Source organism: Dipteris shenzhenensis, chromosome 20 (genome assembly GCF_047967505.1).
Source record: "Dipteris shenzhenensis isolate YYH24624 ecotype China chromosome 20, Dip_SZ_1.0, whole genome shotgun sequence".
NCBI lineage: Eukaryota > Viridiplantae > Streptophyta > Polypodiopsida > Gleicheniales > Dipteridaceae > Dipteris > Dipteris shenzhenensis.
Genome location: NC_141615.1, coordinates 34,857,985 through 34,881,814, shown reverse-complemented (window position 1 = coordinate 34,881,814; position 23,830 = coordinate 34,857,985). Strand labels below are relative to the sequence as shown.

At 42.1% G+C, this 23,830-nt stretch overlaps 1 pseudogene; it reads right to left on the bottom strand.

Annotated features, from left to right (window-relative positions):
- Positions 1–22,636: 22,636 nt before the first annotated feature.
- Positions 22,637–23,146, bottom strand: LOC147889573 (oleosin G pseudogene; annotated as a pseudogene).
- Positions 23,147–23,830: the final 684 nt, after the last annotated feature.

Below are 23,830 nucleotides of genomic sequence, written 5' to 3'. Positions count from 1 at the left end.
AGAATGAATGCTGCATGAGAAAAAATCTTTCCAGGGCTCTTGTCTAGGCATCAATCCATATACTACAAATTTGCAGAGCAAGGCCATACATTGCAAGTTCGACTCAATAATATTGAGAACTCCTATGGGGAGAATGAGGGTCTCCCAAGCCACCATGGCTACAACATCTGAGGTGCATCTGAGGTGCCATCTAAACCACTCCATAGGAAGTTCCTGGATAGAGGTCTCATGAGCTGAGTGATACAACCTCTAGATCTGCACCAACGTGAGCAAACAAACCAGGCAGTGGCCAATAATACATGGTTCACAAGCACAACTCTAGATGCAAGGTCAACTATTGCTGAACTCCAAAAGATGAGTTTCCTCCTAATAAACTCCAACACGGGAGCAAATGGCTATGCCAGAGAGATGCCCATCCCAACTTGGCATCCCAGATATCTGATTGAGACTCCCCTCTGAATCCAAGTAAATCCTGTCATTCCCCCAGTCTGAAGTGTCCTCATCACTGATCCAAAATCCATTGGATTTGTTCCAATTAATGTGTGCACCTACCGCAATACAAAACAAATACAATGCCATCCTGAATGAAGTCAGTATCATTTGCCAACTCACTATCTAAGAGCTCATCCTCCTGCCTCAGAGAAATCTTGAGCCCTACAATACTAGCTTGAGCTCTAATGTAATAGCTCATAGCCTCAGCCACAAAAAAGAATAGAAAGGGGGCTAAAGGGGCATCCTTGATGGATTGATATGGTAATCTCAAACACATCCCCCTTGACTCCACCAATAAGAACCTGGCTGTGGGCTGATCTGTAGAGGGCAAATGCCCCTCTGATCCATGCATTTGAGAAACCAAAGCGAGTAAGTATGCCTTCCAGAAAGCCCTAGTCTACCCTGTCATAAGCTTTCTCAAAGTCCAAGAGTAGAATGGCCAGTTTGTGGCCATTATGCATGGCCCAATCTGAAGCCTCCCAAAATGAGAAGATGGAATCAAAGATGCTCCTGCCATGCACAAAACCCATTTGTGTATCATGGATAAGATCTAGGAGAAAGGGTTGCAGATGAAGGCTGATAGCTTTAGCTAGGATTTTATACAAGGTACCCAGCAAGATAATCGATCTCCACTGAGACACCAAATTCCTGCAACCCCCTTTCAAAATCAAATGAATGAGGCCCTCCGTAAGTGAGTCTGGCATCTCACCCAAGTCCCATACACCTTGCAGGGCTGAGGTAATGTGATCCCCAATCTGATCCCAAAAAGTAATAAAAAATAAGGGGGCAAGTCACTTGCTCTTATGAAGGGAAGAGAGAGCAGTCCTGAACTCTATGTTGGTGAAGGATGCATCAAGTGAAACAGCCATATCCCCTCTCACCAACCCAAGTAAGTGTCACCGAATAACCACTCTAGCATCCTCTGTGGCCTAGGTGTCAGGATCTGCTGTAAGAAGGGAGGCATAGAAATTGGTGACAACCTGCAATATGACATCTGAATGTGTCTGAATAACTCCGCCTGAGTCAACAAGCTATGAGACGCTCTCCCTACTATGTCTGGGACTAAGAGTAGAGAAGAACTGCTTGTTGAACTTACCTCCCGTCTGAGTCCAAAATATCTCTCTGGAATGAAAGGCTTACTCTGCTCTTTGATCTAAAAGTGACTACTACTAATCCCTTGCTGCAGGAAGGTGCTCCTGAATCCAAGCATCTGTAGTCCTCTTCTGCTCCTCCCTCTTAAGGGTAGCCAACTACTGGTGGATACCTATCTCACGCCTGAGGATCTCACCCTTCCTAATACGAGCAACTGAAAGATAAAAGTCACTAATATCAGAGAGGGTGCAGCTAAGTCTAAAGGAGAAAGCTACCCATCCTACATATGCAATACTCAGGTCCTCAACACTGTCTATATAAGGCCCTCCTTTGCATAAAAGGCATCTAGAAGGGGGGGAGGAGGGAGGAGGTTGGGGTTGAAGGGGTGGCGTTAGGAGGCAGAGGTAGGGGGTGGGGGTAGGGGACTGGGGTGGTAAGGAGAGAAGGGGCGAGGGTAGGGGCTAGGGTGATGGGGGGGAAAGGGCAGGGGTAGAGAGCGGGGGAGAGGGTTGAGGGAGTGGGGGAAAAGGCTGGGGGAGAGGGCTGAGAGAGTGAGGGAGAGAGGTGGGTGTAGAGGGCGGAGGAGGGGGGATGAGCTAAGGGAGAAGGGGTGGGTGTAGAGGCAGCAGGGGAAGGGGGTTGAGGGAGGGAGGAAAGGAGAGGCTGAGGGAGAAGGGAGAGGTGAGGTAGGGAGGGGAGAAGCGAGGGCAGCGAGGGAGTCAGGGAGGATCCAGATAGCCAATTTTTGATCCCAAGAAGGCCCAAAAATGAAGATGTGGCCTATGGTGATGTGGCAATAGGTGGTCATATGTATAACACAACTGTTCCGAATAGTATATACCACCATCAGCAAAGTGGCAATTTGCAACATTGTCATTTTTGTTGATAAAAAAGACAAAGAAGCCATGCAGGTTACTCTAGAGCAAGCATATTCATCAGATTTGAAGATCTATAGTGGTGTTTATGCAGCAAAGAGAGGCAAGAGAGAATGTGGCATAGCGATTCAATCTCTTGAATCATTCTTTTTGTGTATGCAGAGTCCCAACCCTGATCACTCCTTACAAAAGAACATAAGAGGGAATTCAAATAATTTGAGATTGATGCTGGAAGAGCAAGATATTCCCAGGTCCATACATTATCAAAAAAACAACTATGGAAGTCCTAGTCTCTTGCTTACCATGATGGAGAATTTGCTACCGGCAGGTTGGGAGGTCACCTTGTGCAGGATGGGATATTTAATTGAGGATCTCCTTAGAAAAGGCAACTCCACAAATATTATAAAAAACAAGCATTTCATGGCTTATTTTCAGCTTCAAGCAGATCTAACCACAGGCTATGAAAAAGAGATAGACCACAAGGACACTGATGACATGGATGATTACCTTGAAGATCATAATGTCCCAGTTGATGATGATGAAAAGATGGACTTATATGACCCATTCAGAGAGAGGTTGGTGGATGAAGACAAACATGATGATGCCTTCTTTGATAATTATGGCTCGCAGGGTTATGAAAAAAGGCCACTACGACAATACTTAGCAGTATGAACTCTCTATTTCTCAACTAAATACAATTTTTTAAATAAGATTTAAATTTAAAGATAATGAATCTAATCTCTCATATTTGTTTACAAGCAATAGAGGGAGAAGAAATGGATGAAGTCAATATGGAGGCACTCCCTTCTACTTCAACAATGCAACCACCTCTAAATTTGATTGAAGAATCCCATGAGCACAAGAGCTTTAAAGACACCATGGAAAATCAGAATGAATGCAAACATAAAATACAAGCTATGACAGAGAACCATTCTGCAAATTTAGCTGCATTGGATAAAATGGAGAGCTCATTTGAAGTTAGGATCGTTTTGAAACAAGAACCTTAGTATTTGAGCTTTGGTAGAGAGGAGGTTTCAATCCTCTCCAATCCTTTAAAAGAGGTCAACATTGGAGTAGATGGGGTCTAGGTTCTCTACGAAAGTAGGGAATTTTGAGTAGCTCAGAAGCATGTACTAGCACAGTAAGGAGATGGAGGACCTTGAATGATGAGTGCGTGAAAGTAAGCCATTATTTCATGGACGAGGAAAATAATGGGAGCTCAGAGGTGGAAGTTGGAGCTACGTGAAGGGAGGCTCGTGCTGAAGGGGAGAGGCTCTTCTGTCGAAAAAAGGGTGGCCATGACTGTGAGCTGGAGGACCTTGGAAAAGGCAGCGAACTTCGTAGGGGAGTTTCCTTCGTAGTGCATGGATTGGAAGCTTTGTTGGAGGATGGTCGTCGCTACAACTATCTCCATGAATTTCTGGTGAGCAAGAGAAGTTCCCAGTGGGTGGAAGTTTGTGTGAGCAGGAAGCTAAAACCGATACGTGAAGGAGGTTACGTACGTAGACGGGCAGCGAAGAGAGAGCTCTGGAGGGGCGATCATCTAGGAGAAGGTTTGGTTGGAGAAGTGGACAAGGTTTGAGAGATCTCAGGCTTGACGTTGCCTCGCCAAAATTGCAATTGATGCCTCTCCTCGATTTTTGTTTTGATTTCTATGAGGAAGGAGATCACGAAAGCATGACGAGGTTGATGGTGACCAATGTGGGAGTTTTTTTTGGCTAGCGCGGGGTGGAGGATTTGGCCCGGCGTGCTGCTCACGGGTGGACGATAGCTTGGTAGGAAGCTTGAGAACTTGGTTTGTATCTTAACGATGGAAGGTCTTTGAGAGATAACGGGTGAGGAGGGAGATCGACAAGATGATAAACAGAAGATGAAGACCGACTGCCATGTATAGAATAACCACAACAGCTCTAAAAAGGCAAGAGTCCAGGACGATCTGGTTCCAAAGAGTCGTGGAGGCTTTTCAATCCGATGAAATGAGTGGGAGATCTGAAGTGCGGCAGGTTTTGGTTACGCTTGATTACTTGTTCCAAAGTGGATTCAAGGAGAATCATGGTGATTATACTAAGCTGATGTAAAGAAATCAGGGAAGAGCTCGGTGAGTTTTGCATGCTAGAGAGAGCTGTCGGGTGGATGCAAGAGAGAAATTGCAGCACTTGAGTATCTTGACAAAAGACCATGAGCTCTCTGACTAGGAGGGAGACCTTTAGCGGGGGATCTTGATAGTGAATAGTGAAGAGCTTCAACAGTAGGGGCTTGTGATGGGCTGTGTATTCCACTGGGTTTCTTTTTGAGGTTATTCCGGCTTCCGAAGAAAATGTGGCTAGAGTGTGAGTTGTATCAGAAGGTCTGTAAAGAGACGTGGATGTTGAATGAATGCCTTTTACCTTGTGATTATGTTGTTCAGGTGTTTTAAACATGGATGAGGGTGGCTGTGAAGGAGGCGGATTAGGCTCTACTGCTTTTGTCCATCCACGTTTTGATGTCTCCACGAAGGACTGTGCACTTCAGTTTACAAGTGTGAAGCTGTGCAGTCAGTTGTAGTGTTGAAGAGCTGAGAGAGATGGCACAGGACTTCCCAGAGTTTTGGGGGATGCCATATGAGGATGCCGTGAGATTCCTGGAAAAGATGGAATTTACAGCACTTATGAAGGATAGGGCAACCCCTCAGATTTTGTTTCAGATCATGAATTATTGTTTGCAGGGAGATGCAAAAGCATGGTTGCAGACTCAAGTGGTTGCCTTCAGGACTGCTCATCCTCAGCAGCAAAATCTGGAGTATACAGTGGTGAGTGCAGCTTTTCTTGCATGGTTTGCACAATCCACGAGCCCTAATGAAGTATGGAAGGAGTTGTGCGAAATTCAGCAAAAGGATAGTCAGGATGTGGATCAGTATCTGATAGAGTTTGGTACACTAAGGAGTCTATGGTGTGAGGCTTTGATTCCTGAAGTATCCCCATAGATGATAAAGAGAGACCGGTTTGTGGCTGGTCTGGAGCCTTCACTTCGTCTGAAGGTGGAGTTGAAGAATATTGATAGTTTTGAGGATGCAGTCAGAGTGGCCAGAGAGGAGGAGTGGAAAGTCAAGAGACCGAGGCAGCTTGGTATGCAAGAGGAGCCTAAGAATCTCATTAGCAGGCTAGAAATGATTAAGGCATATGTAGAGAGAGAGCTGGTGTCTGTATCTGTGCAGGATGATTCCCTGAAAAGCGATTCGCATGAAGCTGTGGAGCTGATGAAAACACTCAGTCTAAATTAGATGGAGACTGCAGGAAGAAGCAGAGGTCAAAATAACAGGAGAGAGGCTATGGATGGAGGAGAAGGGAGTTCAGCTGGTGCAAGGAGAGTACCAGGTTATGTGATGAGCTATAGGTTGGAATTGGAAGAGGAACCTGAGGAGACACTCACAGATGAAGAGATAGATTTTTTGAGTGAGACAGAGGAAGAAAGCATCTCATTAGAGGAAGAGAGTCAGTTGTCTTTACTGTTGAAGGAACCTGATGATGTAGGGGAGCTGGAAATCATTGCTCTTATAAATGGAGACTTGTCAGTTGCTATGGAGGAGGGTGTTGCTCAACTAGTTCTGTGTGAGGTGGCAGAGGAGAACCCGAGAGAAGGGGTTGCTACCACAGATGGCAGAAAGGTTGACAGCCCATTAAAGGCAGCTAAGGATGTGTGTGTAGATGATGATCATGCTCCAGTGTTATGTGATGATGTGCCTATGATGGCTGAATGCAATCAGTTTGTGGTTGACACTGTGATTGTGCATACCGAAGGGGTTGAGATTTTAAGTTCAACAAATGAGGAAGAGGTGTGTGAAAATAGTAGTGAAGATGAGAGCTCAATCATGTCTGAGAGAGATGAAGCTGATGTGGCTATTACTGATAAAGTGAAAGACCTACAGTTAAAGCACTTAGTTTGGGTGGGACCAGCAAGTGTTGATTGTGTGCATGTGGACTGTGATGTGGATGATGAGGTTAAGATTCAGTGTTCACAAGATGATGGTGATTCAGAGGATGATATGGATTGTGGGTATATGGAAGGAGCTGGTGGCTACATCAAATTGGTGTGTTGTTGATTCCATTTGATCCAGGGGGATGGTGGATTATGCATATCTGGCAGTGGAGGGTTCAAATTTATCCTTTTGATCCCGGAGGAGAAAAGCAGAGGCATACAGTACAAGCTTGCTTTGTTTTTGATCTAGGTGCTTTGCTAATGTTTTTCTTTAGCTGCTGGACATGAATGTCACAGCAGAAGAGTGGGGTTGCTAAAGGTGTGTGAAGATTTTTGAAAACCCCCAACTTGTCTTGTACATAGGTACATGTGTGATGTTCAACTTGTGTGTGTGCTTGCTGGCGTTCAATCAGATTTTGTGTAAGCAGCTTTTGAGCACTTCATGGTATCCAGGGTCGGGATTGTGTTCATCATATGTGGATGGTCTGTGGGCGACTAGATGCTAAGTGATTGTGGCATGCATTGGTGTGTTAAAGGTTGGATATAGGCACTAATTGCCTTGGTATAATTTGAAGGAAGGATTGAGAGAGTGGTGAAAAGGCAAAAATGATGTGGCTATAATAAAAAAGCATGCATGCAAGTTGGCTACGTGATGAGGAAGAGCAAGCTTCTGGATGGTGAGATGGCATGTACGTGAGGTCGACAGCAAGGTGACGGCTGGAAGCGGGTCTGGAGAGCTTGCTGGAAGGATCGATGGAGAGCAGGGAGTTTTTGATATAGGAGGGGAGTTCTAGATTTAGGTGGGGGGGGATCTCGACAGAGAGGGGGTCTCGATCAAGGAGGGGAGTAGGACCAAAAAGATTGTGAATGGAGGGAGTTGCTGTGAAGAAAAGACAAGGGTGGAGATACGAGCTTGGAGTATATGGGCTCCAAGTGCTTCGTGTAAGCGAACTCTGTGGTAGTGGCTTGAAGTGCATCTGCTAACTGGAGGTTCAGAGTAACACAGAAGCCTGAGAATGACAGAGAATATGCTTTGAGCACCTCTTGGTTTCATGGGAGGGCATCGCCACTGCACAGGCTAAGAGTTGCTAGACCAAAGCTTGGTATCTCTATGGTGAATTGGGGTGTTTGGAATGAAGGGAAGCACGTGAGCCAGGTCCCTTAGAGAAGCCACGACACTGCAGGTTCTTGAGAACGTAGAGAAGAGTGACTACGCAACATTGGAGTAGATGGGCTCTAGGTTCTCTGCAAAAGTAGGGAATTTTGAGTAGCTTAGAAGCATGTATTAGCACAGTAAGGAGATGGGGGACCCTGAATGATGAGTGCGTGAAAGTAAGCCATTATTTCATGAACGAGGAAAATAATGGGAGCTCAAAGGTGGAAGTTGGAGCTACGTGAAGGGAGGCTCGTGCTGAAGGGGAGAGGCTCTTCTGTTGAAAAAAGGGTAGCCATGACTGCGAGCTCCAAACTTCGTAGGGGAGTTTCCTTCGTAATGCATGGATTAGAAGCTTGGTTGGAGGAGGATGGTCGTCGCTACAACTATCTCCGTGAATTTCTGGTGAGCAAGAGAAGTTCCCAGTGGGTGGAAGATCGTGTGAGCAGGAAGCTAAAACCGGTACGTGAAGGAGGTTATGTACGCAGACGGGAAGCAAAAAGAGAGCTCTAGAGGGGTGATCATCTGGGAGAAGGTTTGGCTGGAGAAGTGGACAAGGTTTGAGAGATCTCAGGCTTGACGTTGCCTTGCCAAAATTGTAGTTGATGCCTCTCCTCGATTTTTGTTTTGATTTCTATGAGGAAGGAGATCACGAAAGCATGAAGAGGTTGACGGTGACCAATGTGGGAGTTTTTTTTGGCTAGTGCGGGGTGGAGGATTTGGCCCGGCGTGGTGCTCACGGGTGGACTATAGCTTGGTAGGAAGATGAAGACTGACTGCCATGTATAGAATAACCACAGCAGCTCTAAAACGGCAAGAGGCTAGGACGATCTGGTTCCAAAGAGTCGTGGAGGCTTTTCAATCCGATGAAGTGAGTGGGAGATCTGAAGTGCGGGTTTTGGTTAAGCTTGATTAGTTGCTCGCTTGGGGGGGTCACTATGATTATCACGTGCGTTCAAGGCCTATATTTAATATCCCTTATTTGTAAAATTTTTCATTAATAAAATGTATCCCTTTTCTATACAAATCTATAAATTTTTTCCAAAACTATTTAAAATAGTCCCTTATGTATATTTATTTCTGTAAATTTTAGAAATAAAAAATATCCTTTTGTTGAACTCACGTGATAGAGTTACATATGATGAGTGACCCCCCCGAGCTTGCTCGAAAGTGGATTCAAGGAGAATCATGGTGATTATACTAAGCTGATGTAAAGAAATTAGGGAAGAGCTCGGTGAGTTTTGCATGCTAGAGAGAGCTGTTGGGTGGATGCAAGAGAGAAATTGCAGCACTTGAGTATCTTGACAAAAGACCATGAGCTCCGTGACTAGGAGGGAGACCTTTAGCGGGGGATCTTGATAGTGAAGAGCTTCAACAGTAGGGGCTTGTGATGGGTTGTGTATTCCACTAGGTTTCTTTTTGAGGTTATTCTGGCTTCCAAAGAGAATGTGGCTAGAGTGTGAGTTGTATCAGAAGGTCTGTAAAGAGACGAGGATGTTGAATGAATGCCTTTTACCTTGTGATTGTGTTGTTCGGGTGTTTTAAACATGGATGAGGGTGGTTGTGAAGGCGCATTAGGCTCTACTGCTTTTGTCCATCCACTGTCACTGGGGGTGGTCTTGTCGGCACCATCGCTAAGAGATCCCCTATCCCTACCGCCGCGCTAGAGGATGCCATCTCCTTCAAGATTAAAACTTTTCTTTTTCATAAAATAGATCTTTGTTTTCTTTTCTTAAAATAATTTTCTTGGCATGAGTTCTTTTACTAGATATGGATCAATAATTCATGGTAGCTTGAGTTTTGAAAAAATCAATAATTCCTCCCTAAAATTGGTCTTACAATTTTCAACAAGTAAGCTTTATAGTCTAATGTAATATTCTTTTTCTTCCTATATTAATTCCCTTCATTTAATTGTGGTTAGTTTTTCAAGGATGAGGATGACCCTCCCTATAAAATGTTGATAATTCAATTTGCTTGATGCTCCTTCCTAAATTTAAGGGGGTGGACTACCCCCCTCAATAATATTTTTTGTGGTGGTTCCCATGGATGTTTTCAATTTTACTATTTTATCTCTACTAATTTTGGAAAATTTTCCTTTAGTTGTAGGAGGTATTTATTTATTTACGAGAATTCGAAAGGTCTATCACTTATGGATATGGAATACCCCTCATGTGACATGTGATGCTACTTTTGCATTATGCTCTTATGATATTTCTCTGATATTTTCAAAAATTTACTTGTGAATCTAGATGGTTGTCTACGTTCCTTGGTACAACAATAACACACTAGGGGAGACAGGCATTACTTGTCTACCCATTTGAAATGATGATATTCTAATACCTCATTTTTCTTAGATGGTGGCAGGTAAGTAGACCCTGACCTCGGAGCTTGGACTACCTGATGGATTCGACACTGTTGTACTAATGCTTTGCTTAAGTTTGTAAACTCAATATAAAGAAAAATTCTATTGCCACTTCTCTTGTTTTCCATACCAATTTTTTGGAATACAACTTTGTCAATTCTTAAAGAATTTCAATCCATTTCTTATATGCATTTTTTTATAATTATCCAAATGATTGAATTAATTGTATGGTTCATTTATTGATGGGATTATTAAATCTAAACACACACAATGATCTCCCAACTAGCTTTTGGTTGGGCTAGTACCATACAATTAATTCATAATCATTGGATAGTTTTAAACATGGTCTATTGTTTGTCATTTGAATTATTTTGTGTCCCTTTCCTCTGATTACTAATAATTACTTGTTATTTGTAGAAATATTAGATCCAAAAACTTGATTATGCATCTACTGGTGCTAGTAATATGCTTTATATCAATTTTTACACTTATCATAGAGATCCATGTTTTTGACACCTACTATTAGGTGGGGAGTAAGTTCCTTATGGTGGGCTTACTCCCCACCATGTGGTCTTACCCTCTTGGTTAGGGGTGGCCACACACACACACACACACACACACACACACACACACACACACTTTTCTCAAAAAACAATCACACGCACATGCACACGCACAAATCTCCCAGACTCTAACCTTAAAACCACTACAATGTTACCAATATCTTACATACATTTTCTAATTGGCCTTGTTACCCTATGCACACTCTCTCTCTCTCTCTCTCTCTCTCTCCCCTCTTCCATTTTATCTCCATTTTATACATTTGCACTATGATGCCAACCCCCCCCTTTCCCCCCCCCCCTTCTATTTTATGTTCTACCCCTTCTACACACACACACACACACCCCCCCCATGGGACACACACACACACACACATAAACCACTCTCTATACCATCCCATATAGTTTACAAGTTTCTTCCCCCGTGTTATGGTTATAACGTAACCACTTTTAATTTTTCCTACTTATTGTTGTAAGAAAACAATACAACATCTGTGCTCAACAGATAATAGGATCTCGTATGCAAGAGAGAAAAGCAGATAGTATGGAGAATCAAAAATTCGATTACTGTAAAACTGATACAATAGATGGCACTGCCTCCCAGCCGTGCGCTCCTGTGAGAGGAGCTTCGATGGCATGCTGGAAACAGTAGAGGACGGAGGCTAGATGCTAAGGAATCAGGGTTGCTGTAGCTAGTGATAATGATGGGCTTCATGAGCTTGCTCTTATATAGCCACTAGTCATAGTCAGTTAGACCCAATTGGTGACCGACCCAGTTTGCTCAAAACAGCCGATTGGAGGTCGGTCTCGAAATAGGCCACCGACCACATGTTAGAACCGTGGTGCAAAATAGAGCAACTGACCTACGGATGCCATTTGGCCCAGAGCCATTCGGGATCATCTGGGGCTCCAAACGGTCCCCGCAACCCGAGAGTGGGCTACCTTGGGAAATGCTCCATCTACCCTCAGTGCGGTCAGTCATGGGATGCCTTCCCGCACTTGCATGTAGCCTAGTTGGCAGTGTGCCAACTCTATCTGAAGCCATCCATCCATGAGGCCACACATGGCCCCCATCTGGTGTCCACCAAACCAGGACCTACCGGATAACCGAGCTACTCAAATGCCTTCTCCTCATATGAGGGGCTTACAAGTAGAGTGAGCTGGTTCCCACGTAGTTACATGAGAGTGAAGCATTGATATCTAACAATTGTCTCCCCTCTATTTATTTCAAAACATTTTTTTCTTTCTCAAATTCTTTTTTTATTCTTCTACCTCCCCACCCCTCCTCCGCCCCGAACTTACCTCCATCTCATCAGAGCTAGAGGGGTCCTCCCATCGAGGCTCTAACACTGAGTAAGAGTTAGGAATGGAGATCTTGGTTGGAGCTGATCCCAAACTAGGGCATAATTATTCCAGAACTTAATCCATGTATAAGATCTCCACCGAGGTACACTCTGCCTCAAGTTGAATTCTGTATTTTGACTATGGATCTGTCCCTAGAGCTATCCCCATGATCGGAGGGTTAGCTATAAGGCGAACCAAAGTTTTGGATTGTAATATTGTCAAAAGTTACTTCAAATTAGTTTTCTTAAAAATTTCAATCCATTTCTCATATGCAACTTATTACATATATACAAATGATTGAATTAATTGTATGGTTCACTTATTAATGGGATTATTCAAGCTAAACACACACACTGATCTCCCAACTAGCCTTTGGTCAGGCTAGTACAATACAATTAATCATAGGATAATTTTAAGCATGGTTAAATATTTTTCATTAGAAAAATTTTGAGTCGCATTCCTTTGTTTACTAATGATTTCTTTTTATGTATAGAAACATTGGTTCCAAAAATGGGATTATACATCTACTAATGCAATCATGCTTTTATATCACTTTTGACACTTATCATAGAGATCCATTTTTTTGGCATTTACTATTAGTTGGGGAGTAAGTTCCACATGGTGGACTTACTCCCTACCATGAGGTCTTACCTATGAAATTAATTTTTCACTAACTAGTTAGTATAGTAATTATCCTCTTTGTATTTAAATATCCCCCCTTCTGTTTGGCCTTTCTTGTCTTTTCAAAACTCCCCCCGAGGACCCCCCCACCCCTTTGTTTTGGCCTTCTTTGTTAGTTAAAAAAGCCCCCCTAACTATGTTCCTCCCGCATTTAATATCTACCCCAACCATTCCTTAGTTAAAAATATTTTCCCTCTCCTTAAATTTTCTATTTTAATGATTTAACCCCTAGTCTATAAGCCCCCCCAACCCTCCTTAATTTTTTGTTTTTTTATTATAATGAAATCCCCCCCCCTTTTTTAATTTTAAAACTCTAAATCCCCTTTTTGTCCCATGCCTTTAATTGTTAGTATTAAATTGCCTTCTTTTAAAACACCAAAACCCTTTAATTGTTAGTATTAAATTTCCTTCTTTTAAACCCATTTTCCACCAACCTATTTGCTTAGCTTCCACCTTTTTATCTTAGTCGCCTCTATTGTTAATGTCTACCCACGTTCTACACACACACACACACACACACACACACACACACATAAATGATTATGCCTTAGTGTGTTGGCATTTTTTAATTCTTTTACTTCCCTTGCCCAAAGCTCACACGCACTTAATGCCTTGATCATTGTAACTGTCTTTTACTACCACAAACACGTCGCCAATGCCTTGCTTAACTGCTCATTGCTCGACCAACCTACTCTTTCAACCTTCTCTATTTTTAGCATTGCTTGCTTCATGCTCCCTTACTTCGGCCGTCGGCTTCTCAGAGTAGTGCATCACGTCTTCTTAGCTTCCCTTGTCCCTTTAGCTTAGTCCTTTTATCCCTTGCTGCCTCTGCAAGCTATTTGTCTCGGGCTACCTTGACTCTGTGTGCTCGGTGTGGGAGCATGATGTTGTTTACATATGCTGTTTCATGGATTCCTTTGTCGACTCGACTAGTATTCCATCTACTTGATTGTGTGGAAGTTTCAAGCAATTTCCCTAGCTTCTCTTTTACTTCTTGACGTGTGTTGCTTGGTGCCTGGCGACTCCATACTGGTTTGTGGTGACTTCGATCCATTACTTTGCTCCCTTATTGTCATCTCTACACCTACGCTTCTCTGTTAAATAGTGACTATCCTAAACTAGCTTGGTGGTTGAAATTGTGAAATTCAAAAATGAAAAGCAATATACTTATTATTGCCTAATTGTGATCGTTAGGCTAAACCAGCTCCGTAGTTGAAATAGTGATTATCCTAAACCAGCGTGGTGCTTGAAATTGTGACCGTGTCCTAAACAACGCCGATGGTTGAAATTGTCACTGTCCTAAACTAGCACGGTGGTTGAAATTGCTTTGTTTTGCTAGTACCTTATTATATATGATTGTATTAAACCAGCTTGGGGTTGAAATTGCTTTGTTTTCCTATAGGTTGATTAGTTTAATTAGACTACGTTTTTGCACATACTGTATTTTGTTTTGTTTTCATCATAGTAGTGCAAAAAGGGGACTCAGTGGACTATTGTTCCCTGCATGTTGGGTTAGTAGACGCAACGTATCTCAATTTTATGAATCAGAATCCTAACATTTTAATCGGATAGAGAAGCTTTGAGCATTGGAAGCCTTGGTACGTCAAGAAACTCAAAGACAAGTTTTTTTGATATTGCCAAATACACATAGCCTTTTGACCTATGTAGGCAAAGCTATGAATGACTTGAGATCTGTAAGGAAGGCTATTAAGTTAGGTAAGAACAAGCCAGGGTGGGTGTACCCGAAAGAATGAAAGAAAGCCAAGAGTTCAAGGAGAATCTAGATGCATTTACTACTCAGCAAATGGCAGTGAGGAGACCCCTAGAGATCGTATGTCCTTTGCACCTTTGGAAGTACGGTCTCTCAAATAGCAGACTACACAATGAGGCATGGGTGGTAAGTATATATTTATCTTCTAATGAATATCTTATATGTTTAGTCGTTCAAATGTTTTGTCATTCTGGATATACTGCTTCTCAGTAATAAACCCATCATCATAGAAGTGCCTCCATGTATCTCCTCTGCGATAGTGATGGTGGTAGGCTATCTCGATAGGAGTAGGGTACCTGCCCACGATATCAACCTGCAAGATGACACAATTTACGGAGGGGTTAGTACAAAGAAACAACCTCCTAATAAACTACATAGACAATATGATTTGAGATCGATACTTACAAATTAGGCCTCCCATGATTCAACACCCCCTGCTCCAAAATGCACGCTTCTATATTGCCCCATTTGGATCCTCCCTTGAGTTACTAAACTTGCAGACCAGAGCAATGCAAGTTTGAATGCATTACTCAAGTAAGCTTTAAAGTCTATTCTACAAACATGGTGAATTATGCTAGTGGGTCAATTACTCGAATGCTTTTTCTCATTTATGGTCTTCACGTGCAGGCTATTGTGTAAAATGCTTCCAAGGGAGAATAAATTACCGACATCAAGAGATATGGCAAGGCAACATGTGACCTCTCTTGGAGGATTAGATTACAAGTGCATCCATGCATGTGTCAATGATTGCGTTCTGTTTCGTGGACCACATAAGGATGCAAGAGAGTGTCCTACTTGTGGAGAGGCAAGATATAGAGCAGATCTCAAAACTTTGGATGTGCCTCGTAAGGTTCTGCGACATTTTCCCATACTATGCATAATCCCTTGCATCCAACATATGTTCAAGTGCAAATCCATTGTAGAGCTCATGTCATGGCATTCCTCCCATCAATCAACTGATGGCAACTGGAGAACTCCTGCAGACACTCCTACGTGGAAGCATATTGAAGACACATGGCCAAGCTTCAAGGAAGAACCTAGGAGCTTGAGACTTGGATTGGGTATGGACGGTGTGAACCCATTTGGTCTCAAAAGCACCTTTTACAGTGTATGGCCAATGATATTGGTGAATTATAATCTTCCACCCTCTATGGCAATTAAGAAAGGACATGTTATGTTATCCCTTCTAATTATAAGGAAACATAAAGTCAAAAATCCTGATGTTTATTTGGAGCCTTTGATTGATGAGCTAGAGATACTTTGGAGAGGTATTGAGGTGCATGATGTGAGCAGGCCTCCCTCGTCACGAGACTTCAATTGCAAAGTAGTCTTGATGTGGATGATGCATGACTTACTAGGCTATGGCGAGTGTTTAAGTAAGCATTGCACTTTTAATTATGAGTAGGAAATCGATGTGGCACCCTAAACCCACCTTCAACTCTTAATTGCGTCTATTGTTCAGGTCTCACTACATCGGGTTACCATGCATGTCCTGTTTGTGGTCCTTTGCTAGTTGCCTCACGGGCAGACGCATTGAATAAGGTCATCTATGAGAATCACCATCGATTTCTCCCACCTGATCATCCTAGATATGTCACACTTTGGAATGAAGTCCCCCCCAAGTCACTCATTACGGGAGATTGGATGAGAATTTGGGACGGATCCATGACTCCTCCACCACTTGGCATGAGCCGGTAAGGGTTTGTAACTATTGTGTGCTATATTGGCTAGAAATAAAGATTGCCCACTAACACCAGCTTTTGTTTAGATACTCTTTTATCATTTACCATATTGGTCCCACCTCAAGATCAATCACTTGCTTGATCCCATGCATATCTTTAAGAATGTGGCATCTACCATTTGGGAACATTTGAATGGGACATGAGATTCCGCAGGCATAAGGGAGGATCTTCTTACCACAGGGAGGATGCGTGAAGCTTGGCTACAAGAGAGGCCAAATGGATGTGTCTTTTTACCTCGAGCACTGTGGAGGTTATCAAAGCTAAAGATGGTGGCGGTGAAGCGAGCTATCACTACAATTTGTACTCCCACTAGATGCATGAGGTGTGTGAAGAGGGCCTTCACAAAATGCAAGAAAAGAGGTGTAGAGTAATTATATGGCTTGAAATCTCATGATTGGCACAAGATGCTCCAAGTAAGTACTTTATGTGCATAATATCTTTTTCCTTCCAAATTTGTGAGTGAATTAGAAGCAACTAATCAACCATTCCTCGTGTGTTCAATTCATACTACCTACTAGCATTTCTCGCAGTGCATCGAAGGACGTGAAGGATTGTATTTACAAGATGGACGAGCTTGTGAGGTACTTTATAGGATACAAAATGTGAATATTGTATTTAAAGATGGGCGAGCTGGCGAGGTACTTTACAGGATGCAAGGTGTTCATATTGCTAATATTGTGTACTTTTTCCTTTCTAGCTATGTGAGCTCAAAGGAAATAGATCCCACCACGCTTGAGAATGCTCGAGTTATGTCAGTGGAGGTGGTTTGTTTAGTGGAGGAGACATTTCTATGTTCTATTCTCACAAGCCAACTACATCTCATAGTGCATTTGATGGATGAGATTGCTATATGCGGTACTATACATGCACGATGGTTGTTCATCCTGCAGCGCTTCATGAAGAGCTTGAAGGGTTTCGTGAGATAAAATGCAAGACCTGAAGGTAGCATGGCCGAGAGTTATTGGTTAGTACAAGAGTCGTACAAGAGTCACTTGTATATATTTCTGACAGTTTCTTGTTGATGTGGATAGATCTCTCCCACAACTATAAAGAGATGATGAAGACCTAAGGATGACCTCTATTGTGCCTCAAGGGAAAGGATGCGGCAAAGTAATAGACACAGAATTGCTTAATAATATCAATCTCTATTGCATGCTTAATAGTGATGTGATAAAAAGATGGGTGACAAGATACGAGGATGCAAAGGCAAGAAGACAAGGAGAAAGGGCCCTCTTTCGTACACACCACGGATCTCATGTGCCATACCCTCAGCATCTAAGAGCACTTCCAAAGGATATTCATATGGATTGGCTACTTGATGAAATGGAGAGAGCAGAGAGAGACGAGGGGATGCATATCACAATGGAAGAATGGGAGTATTCTAGGGGATGCATGAGCAAGGTCGGTATATAGAATATTATGCATAAGTTAGGAGCTTTCAACAATTTAGATTGCTAATTCAATTGATTTTGTCTTGGTGTAGTGTACTATGTTCAATGCTATATGGTGTGAGGGCAAGCATTTTCGAATACAACTGATTGATGATAAGAGAAACACATAAGATTGTGGCATCATTGCTAGCTTTGAGGGAGCCAATTGAGCCATGGATGATTATTGTAGCATAATCCAAGATATTATTAAGCTTGAATTTCGACACTTCTTTGTGTATGTTTTGGATGTAAAGTGGTTTAAGGATGTGGTGGAAAGAGGCCCTAATGCAACAATCAAATGCCATCCAAGTGTCTTTGTAACTATTGACTCCATAAAGTTTTGGCAAAGTAAGAAGGACACACTAGTACTACTGCAACAATGTGAATAGGTATTGTACACACATATAAAAATACTCACTTTTAAATATTTGATACCTTCGATGCAAGGAAAATAACATGATTGTATTTGTGTTTGAATTAGGTTGTTTATCAACCAATGGTGGATAATAATAAGTGGTGGCATTTCATACCTATTACGCCACGTTCCAAAGTGATGTATAGTACATTTACTAATATGGAGCGCATGGAGGATGATCATGGCCATGGAGGTGATGGTGACCGTGATACGAGAGAGGAGGATGATCATGAGATAGGAGATACAGATATTGAGGCCATTACAAATGAGGACGAGCCTACCATTGGTGATGCTAATTTCAATGAGCACATGAGTAGCACAAGTAGTAGTGGGTTGAATGTATTTGTAGATCTCAATACTAGTTTGGATTTTGAAGTAGATAGTTTGGCAAGGGTTGATCTCATTCAGGATGAGATTGAACCATAGCCCATCATTGATATTGGCAAAACTAATTTACATATTGTCTCATTCTCCTCACCTCACTTAATTTTTGTATATGTGGGTTTGCCAAAAAGCATTGATATTTTTGTTAAAATTACATGCTTTGGTAATCATCGGCAATGTTTGGAAAGCAGTGATGTACATTTATCAGTGTGCACCAAAATCCCACTCTTTATATCCTTTGTTTTGCATATAAATCCGCATCTAAATCTGCGTCTAATTCGTAGTGCAGATACACTATTAAACATGTTCGTATTTTCACTATTCTAGTAGTGCTTGTTGATGTGCCTGCTATTTTGTGCATTTATCAAGTGCGTCTATGGTTGCTTTGTCTTGTTGTGTATGTTTGTTTCTCTGATTGTAGTGGGAAGCCATTGGCTTTTGTCCATTAAGTCCTATAAACTTCAAGTATCCATAACTCTTATCTTCCAAATCATTTAAATAAATCTTAAAAGAATAGTCTTTTCCCAGGTGCGAGGCGGCTAGAGATTGTGTGGGAAAAATATTCTCACTTCATTGGCATTTATATATCTATCCAAGTTGAACACAAACTCTCACTATGTTTGTTTGTCTGATTGTAGTGTGAAGCCATTGGCTTTTGTCCATTAAGTCCTATAAACTTCTCAGGTCTCCTTTACTCTTTTATCTTCCGTCAGATCCTACAGGGTCGTGTCATTTGGTATCAAAGTTGTCCTATCACGATTAAATTCAATGCGAGGTATGCAGAAAAGATGTCTTCCAAGTACGCCTTTTGGGATTGCTCTTGCAAAACTGAATTTCCGCTCATGTATGGGCTGAATCATTGGCTGATGATGTGCGCTCATGATTGGGAGAGTTGTGGAAGAAATAGAAGTCCATAGGCTGTGTGCTCTCTCTCGGTTGCTACATGTTTGGAAATTGTGATTCCTTGAGAAGGGTAGGCGATGAGGAGACTCGATGTTTCAGCAAGAGATATGAGTATGTGTTGTTTCTGACCTATAACTTCCCACGTTTGGGTTGTTGATGTGATTGGCTATGTGGGGAAGAGTGGGCTGGTTAGGGAAAGAATTCCCTCTAGGTTCTCAAGGATGAGATTCCTACCCTAGAGACCTAGATTTGCTGCAGTAGAGAAGGAGGAGGGAAGAGAGGCATTCATAAGCCGGAGAGCGGCTTGTCTAGGAGATTTGGGCATCAGAGACAGGGGCGATATGATTGGGGCAGGCGCTTGGCTTTGGGAAGGAGCGTATGGCCTGATTTTAGTGCATTTTGGCTATTTTTGGATGGCTAGAGAAAAGTGGGACAGGATCTATTAAAAGTGAGACTATTTTTTGATTAGAAGTAGGTTGCTTTTTTGTTTTTCTCTAGCAAGGAAAGCACTTGCTCTAAATCAAGAACCCACCCTAAATTCGCCTAGCTTTTGATTGCCCTTCCTGGTTATTTATATACCCAGGATTTCTCTCTCTTTCTCACTTCAGCACTTCAGCGCATGAAGGCGAATTTCCCACCGTCTTTCTATCTGAGATCAGCCTATCAGATTCTGCCATCTTTCTTGCTGTCCTCTACTTACCTTCTTCCTTGATTCCACGTAGCACCATATTCTCTTTTGTTAGTGTGAAGAGCACGCGTTTGGACGCAACTGTTTTTCTTCTAGTCCCTCTCCCATGCGAGATATTTTCCAGCCATGGAAGGACATCAAAGTAATGAAACACCTACATTGGATTACTGTTTTATTAAGATGGAGGATGAGGCTACATCAGAGGTTATTCCTCGTAGACCTCATGACCTGCCACAAGAGATGGATTCCTTGCTACAAGAGATGGATTCCTTGATGGATGAACTCTGGGCACCTCTTCACTACTATAAAACCCCTCAGTACTAGAAATATATTGAAGAAGGCTCATGCTGTTCTAAATGTAGACAGCTTGTTTTAGAGTTTTTATACCGCTTCCGTGCTATTGAGAAGCGATGAAGAGGTTGAAATCCTCAATTTTGACCGACACCCGATTATTTTTTTGCTCGACTGGATCTTTTGAATCACTCTTGGTTTAAGAAGCTCCCCAATTTTGTATGAATTATGTTCTAAATTGTCTTGTTATTAAATTGACAGTGGCATCTATAATTTGATTGGTTTTTTTAAATTATATAACGTGTACTTTTGTTCCATATATCTTGGAGTTTTTTAGATATATGGTACATTGAGGATGCCTGAGATAAGATTCGTAGATTCCTGTTTGGTTTCTATTTGAAGTTTTGATCTCATGATTGTGAGTTATGGCATTTCTTCGAGTTACCATTTGGACATATGAAAATTCTTATTGATTAGACCAGGATGAGTCTTGTTGGATACCTTCTTTGAATCATGTCCAAAGGCAGGGTCATTCTTGTTGTCACTCTTTTAGCCCGAGGTCATGGATAGTCAGGATTCAAGAGTTGTTAGGGATGCTACCTGCTTGTTTCCTTCTCTGACCTATTGGTTGGGGTATTGTAACACAAGAGGATGATATAAATTGAAAAAGCTGCAGAGTGGCTAGAGATTGTGTGGGGAAGATATTCTCACTTCATTGGCATTTATATCTCTATTCACTAATATCTCACTTCATTGGCATTTATATCTCTATTCACTAATATCTCACTTCATTGGCATTTATATATCAATTCACTATGTTTGTTTGTGTGATTGTAGTGGGAAGCCATTGGCTAATAAATCGAAAAACTTGAAGCGGCTAAGATATTCTCACATCATTGGCATTTATATATCTATTCACTAAACTTCTAAGTCTCCTTAACTCTTTTATCTTCCAAATCACTATGTTTGTTTGTCTGATTGTATTGGCTTTTGTCCACTAAGTTCTATAAACTTCTCAGGTCTCCTAAACTCTTTTATCTTCCAAATCATTTAAATAAATCTTAAAAGAATAGTTAAAAGTCTAGTCATACTAGACAATTGTCATGTAGAGGCACTATACTACCAATATGTATTAAAACGAATGTCATGTAGAGGTATCATATGATGAGGCAAAAGTTCATATGAGATCACATGAAGCTTCTTGCTAGGATATACGCAAAAGTTCATTCTGATAGGCTCAATTTCACGGCGATATGGCCATAGATCTCATATGTGATGAGATGAAGCCTCTTCTTAGGATATAGAAAGGAACCAAAGAATAGATCATGGCCATGGGAGAACTATGCATTTCTACCAAGATCAGATTCTTAAAAGAGGAAGCCAGGTCACTACGGTATTGTATGCTTTGGCATATATATACTACACTACGTCAAAGTGAAAATCTGTGCATTTAAAATTAATCTCGAAATTTAGAATTAACTGCATCACAAACAAAGAAAATGTGAGCATTTCTACATGCCTAGAGAAGGCGGTATATGGAGGTTTGCTCCATAGGTCTAGAAGGAACTCCGGCTTAGACGAGTGTTAACGTAATAAGCGAACAATATGCGGTTCTATAGATTTAGAGAGGAATTCTTAGACGACTCTTAGGGTATTCTCAAGCGAACATGCAAGTCGGACAACTCGTTCAAAGAGGCTTTCAAGACTTTACAAGTTCCGATGGCCTGCATGCGTATGAAATTAGGCCCTGGTTCTCATTATGATCATTTTCTACTCGGAGTGAGTTCTGCAAAACAAGAACCTACATACAGATTACAACGAGACGGCACGCAATATTCCACTCTAAGTTATCAGTTCTGCAAAACAAGAACCTATGCAGACACTTCGAATGAAAACGGCAAACGCTCGCATGGCCAAATTGATTTAAAAACTTTTACGATTAAATGAACATTTTTTGCTGTGCAAGGCATTCAGGCATCAGAACACTGCATTGTGCACAAACGAGAGCAAGGCATTGAAAGGGAAAATCAAGCTCCATAGATGAGAGCATTGCATTCTCTACAATTGAGACCATTGTATTCTGAATAGCGGGAATCACAGTTTTTGTACATTCCGGCTCCACAAATGACGATTCCATCCTACAAGGAAATTATTTGGCACCTTTCAGGCTGGACGCGTCATGTCTTTGCTTTCTGAGTCTAGACTTTGAAACTCTAGTACTCAGAGTCTAGCCGGCACCCGATTTCTGGAAAATTTAACTTTAAGCGCCCTTTTTCAATAGTCAGTTATGGATAACATATGCCGGCAATCATCGTCTATGTGATGCAGGAAAGTCACTGACATAAGCTCTTACTAGCTAATCAACAAACCAAAGCATCTAAGCTTCGGGAAGCTGTCTCTATCAAAAGATGACAGCAAATCATTCCATTCATTACATAAATATAGTGCGTCTATTGCCACTGTATAAGCGCTTTGAGATCAATTACACGAGCATAGTATCTAAGCGCCTGAAGCTGCCTCTTGAGTTTTAGATTGTACAAGCCCTTGAACACTGCTACCGTATTCACGTGCTCTCTCTTTCACAGTTTGAGCTGATTCAGCAAGACGTTTTTGAACCTGTTCTGCCTGCTCGGAACCTGGAGGCTGTCTGCCTTTCATGTAGCTGTAGAGCCACGATATCACAGTTATGAATGCTACAGCGGTGCCTCCAGCTGCCAGAAGGCCCGCAGTGCATAGGAAAATCACCGTACCTACAGGTATCAGTATGGGGCTGAAAAGTATTAGAACAGGGGATGCCAGAAGTAAGAAGATGATCACAGCTCCAATGGCTAATCCCCCAAGCGTTAAAAGGACGGCGCCAGAGGCCAGGATGGTGACGAGGCCGAGAAGCTTGCGAGAAGTGCGGGGCTGACCACGTTCTTGAGGTTTGATATGCCCGTAACCTTGACCTTGATAACTCTGTGCTTGATAACCCTGTCCTTGGTATCCTCGCTTCTGTTGATCAGCCATTGTAATCTGTTGAGCTAGAGGTCTAGTAACGCTTCAATGAAACTGAAGTAGAATTGCACGAAGCGCAAAGAAGCTGTGGGTTGAAACGCACGTTGAAATCAGTTCAAACGTTCATGCGAAGAGCTTCGAAGTGACGGACGTCTCTGCATGAAGGCCAAGCTTCTGTAAATAAGCACTCCTGTGATCATGCTTGCCTAGCAACCAAATTGGGCTGGCAGAGGTGGCAAGCACAGCCAAGGAAGCTGGCATGCAGACTTTAGCTTCTACTGCAGTCGCTAGCCTTGTTAGGAAACAAGGTTTGCAGCCTTATTAGGAAACAAAGCTTTTGAGATCCACAAGCTGCATTGTTACATGATGATACATGCGAGTTATGATCCTTGAACTCACCTTCATGCTTTGAAACCAAAGTTTTGCTGCATTGTTACATGATGATACATACGAGTTATGATCCTTGAACTCACCTTCATGCTTTGAAACCAAAGTTTTGCTCCAACAAAACAGTTTTTGTTCATTCAAATCTCTTTACTATAAAAGCAATATTCCACTATGTTACGCAATTGCAATCTTTTCTCCTTCCCCTACATAAGGGGAAAGTTTGGGTCGCATTTAATGCTTGGAGTCGGATCAAAGCCTCAAGCCTCTTGATTTGCATAAGCTGACCAGGGATTCCCCTCATCGACCTTT